The sequence below is a fragment of the Gekko japonicus genome, unplaced genomic scaffold (assembly GCF_001447785.1).
Source record: "Gekko japonicus isolate JY-2015 unplaced genomic scaffold, Gekko_japonicus_V1.1 scaffold1934, whole genome shotgun sequence".
NCBI classification, from domain to species: domain Eukaryota; kingdom Metazoa; phylum Chordata; class Lepidosauria; order Squamata; family Gekkonidae; genus Gekko; species Gekko japonicus.
The window spans coordinates 54433-58659 of record NW_015173729.1 but is presented as its reverse complement, the minus strand read 5'-3'; positions in this window follow the sequence as shown (position 1 = coordinate 58659).

The following is a 4227-nucleotide window of genomic DNA, read 5'->3' as shown; positions in this document are numbered from 1 at the left end:
TTGAATAGGTCACTTCGAACTATGCTGTGGTTCTAAGAAATCTCAAAGCCGTATTTACACTTTCAGCCTGTCCTACTTCCACATACTCTAGCTTGTTAAATCCTGCTGGTATGACTGCTTGCCATACCACAGAGCGTGACTGCTTCCTGATTTGTGCATCTGTACAGTATGTTTATACATTCATATTTTTAATGTCCATACAGTGTTAGTTACGTACAGGTAAAAACTATTGTATGAAGCAGCCCATATTCTCAAGCATTTGTGATCACTTTAAAAACATCTTAGTTAATTAAAACTCAAGACAAGCAACATTCCTTGATCTGATGGATTACGCTTCGTAACACAATGGTACAAACAAGTAATTTAACAAGCTAAACCTAATCTGTTGTTACCAGTGTAAATATCTTTAGTTATGGTCTGCAGTGCAGTCGAACAGGCTATCTGGTGAGTGGCCAGCCTGTGAATTGGGGGGGGGTCCCCACCCCATGGGTCATGAGGGTCCCCCCTTGCAGTGGCTGTGGGGTGAGTAGAGGAGAATGGGAAAACTGAACCCATTGCTGTTGTTGTTTCTGGTGAGGAGGTGGAGGAGCAGTTGCGAGCCCACAGAGAGGGGAGAGCCAGAGCTACCACTGCATTTGTCAGGAAGATGGCAGCTCTGTTGGGGTGGGGGGAGATGCACAAGTTTGAGGGGACAAAAAGGATGGGCTCCTGTGTCCTGCAAGTGTTGTGGTTCCCTGTTTGTAAGGTACTAAATACTAGCTGTGCTTTGGGACTCTGTATGAGAATCCAGTCAATATTTATATGTGCCATATCTTCTTGATTTCATTATACTATTTAACCACAAGATCAGCCTTTGGTGTCTAGGACCTACTTCACATTCCTGCATTTCTTAAGCCTGCCATAACCAACAAAGTAAAATAAAATGAAGAACTTAGGAGAGTTGTCAGGACATGTCTGGGTGTGTAGTAAGCAACCAAATGAAACGTAATCCACCAGGCGTATCTATCAGTATGATATCCTGTATTATTTTCTTATTGTGGAAGCCATTGGAAGTGGGACTGTGGCTCATGTGCTTTATATGCAGCAGGTCTCAGGTTCAGTCTCTGGCACTTCCAGGTAAAAACCAGGTGGTAGGTGACGTGAAAGGTCTTCTCCAGGAGCCCTTGATGAGCTGCTGCCAGTCAGAATGGGCAGTGCTGACATTGGTAGTCCAGTGGTCTCACTTGGTATAAGGCAGCTTCACATGTGTAAGACGATTGCTTGTATGCTGCCACGTAAGTCTGTGGAGGGAAGTTAAAGATGGGTCCCTCTTTTTCCCCACTGTCAGGCAAAATTTGGTCTTCCTTCCATGACATCAGAGCCCCAGAGAGCTGTGTTTTTACTTCACATGCCGTAGAAGTGAATGACTTCTTTCAGTCTCAGATGACTTGGTTTCATGAGCGTGCCGGACTTGGGACGAAAAGGAAATCTGGTTTTGCATATTCATGCGCGTGCATGTGTATTTACTGTGTGTGAATGAGGCCATACAGATGCCTGGATCATTAAAAAAAATGCCCAGTGTAAAATCTGTGAATGAAAAGACAGAGACGGTACAGGAGATTTCAAGTAGAGTGCTTCTGTTGCTGCTTCAGTTTGTGTGTTTAGCAAATTCAATTCAATCTGAAATCTATTGAGTAGCTTTTATAAAGTGTCTCTCTGCCCCTTTCATGCTGCTGTTGAATCTGCAGTTGAAGGGTGCTTCAGACTGTACCTGGGATAAAAGCACACCAGTGACCAGTGCCACAGGTCTTTTCTACACAGAAATTGTATCCTTGTTGGAAAATCATGTGCAAAATGGTCCTCACAAAACCCATTCAAAATGTGCCACTTAAACCAGCCAGAAATGAAACAAGCACTGGGAATAATGTGCTGTCTTTGGTTCAGAAACCAGCGTCTTATCAGAAGAACGATGGGAAGCTTGAATGAATGTGTTCAGGCTCTTCACATTGTTGTACTGGCAGAGGCTGAGCGTTGTTTCCTTGGGGTTTTCAGCAGCCTAACTTTTCATGAGTTTTCAATTTTAAATTCTGCTTATTAACTAATCAAAAGAATGAAGGAAGAAAAGGAAAGAGAACCTACATTTTGGTTATCAGACTGTATCATATATTCTGGGCTCCTTACAGAAGCTGTTCAAGAAGTCTACTGTGTAGGTAGACTGATAGATCTGCAATATGGTGTAAAGACTGCAAAAGAAAGATATTTCTTCGTTAAGGAATGTTGTGTGGGAGCATGACAACTGTGTATATGTTTATGTGTACATGCCTAGCAATAAGTAGCTTTAGGAACATATGAAAAGCTAAGTACGCAGTGTTTCCATTAATAAGCTTATGGGGAAACAGTTTTAAAATGTTCCTTCCTGTAAGGCACTGGCTATCAAACTGGGTGCCAAAAAACTTTGGGGTTCACTGAAGGTTTGTCCAAGGTTCCTCAGTGAGAAGATAGAATAATAGTGCAAAAGCATCTCTGAAAGTTGGCATGTGAATCATGCCAATGGCAGTGAACAGCTGCAGGGGAACATTTCCGAGGGCTCACTGTAAGTTCACACAGGGTGAATCTCAACAGGCCAACATGACATGGATACTCAAACTCAATATGCAGGTGTTCCAGACCAGACTAGTCTTTGTATATTCAGGTCAAACCAAAGAAAGTACTACTTCACCCTTTGCATACCTGACTTGTGGAATGTACAGTCTCAGGATGTAGTGATGGCTGTCAGCTCAGATGGTTTTGGATGATGACCTTTGAATACCAGTTGCTAGGGGGCAACAGTAGGTATTGTCCTCTTCGTCTAAACTTGAAAGTCCTGCTAGGGCAGGGGTGTCGAACTCATTTTTTATGAGGGCCGGATCTGACATAAATGCGACCTTGTTGGGCCGGGCCATGTGTGTCATCAAATATAATGCCAGGTAGTGGAGATATAAAACATTAGCACTCTTGCAATATTTTGTTTATTTAACAGTGTCTGATAACTGACACCTCTTGCTCTGAATTATTGCATCAAAATGTCTGTGCTGTTGGAATCTTTAGTATGCTGTTCAGGTGTGTATCTGTAAGCTGCAAACCTATGATGATGCAGCAGCAGCAGAACTGGAAGAAGCAGAAGACAGCCAGTTCCATTGTGGGCCTGACAGAAGCCCTCCAGGGGCATGATCCGGCCCCCGGGCCGCATGTTTCACACTCCTGTGCTAGGGCATCTGGATGCTTGACTAGAGAGCTGGTTTGGTGTAATGGTTAGGCGCGCAGACTCTAATCTGGGAGAACTGGGTTTGATCCCCCACTTCTCCACATGCAACTGCTGGTGTGACCTTGGGTCAGTTACAAGTTCTTTCAGAGCTGTTCTCTCATGAGCAGTTCTTGAAAGAGCTCTCTCAGCCCCACCTACCTCACGGGTGTCTGTTGTGGGGAGGGGAAGGGAAAGGAGTTCGTAAACCGCTCTGAGATTCCTTTGGATAGTGAAGGGTGGGGTGTAAATCCAATCTCTTCTTCTTCTAGCTAGTCCATTGGTCTGATTCAACAGATTCAACTGATTTACATTTCATGGAAAGGAGTCGGGATGTTTGGAAATGCCTGTTGTAAGGGAATACTGCAATCATGTTGGCATAATGATTTTGTAAAACTGGCAGAATGATTTTGTATATACATTCTTAATGTTGTGACCATCCTTGTGAATTAATTGTCTATTGAAGGCATCTCCAGCGTGCAGTCAGCCTGCATCAGTTTGGTATCCTATATACAAAGGGGAATCAGAGTACTCATAATAAAACCGAACAAGGGATGGCCATTCTGAAGATGGTTTGCCTTGTGTGTCAAGAGGATTTTATTTATTATTTTATCTATTTAATTTGATTTCTAGCCTGCCCTCCCCTGCGCAGCAGGGCTCTGGGCGGGTTAGAAGAAATAAATATAAAACAATTTAAACAATTGGAATATAGTTCTACAATGTTTAAAGCCTGTTTAAAAAACAAACAACAGCGCTCACAAGATGGCAAGTCGGCACAGTTTACAAGTGCACCCAAGAATACGATTTGTATGTGTGCCAAGAGACATTAAATCAGGGGACATTTCGTAGAAAAAGAGGTGCAGGAGCTCATTAGCATCTTATTTGCATATGCCACACCCCCTGACCTCACCGGAAGTGTGTCAGAAGGCAACACCCACCGCTTTTAGATTGCTAGCTATTGGGGGGGG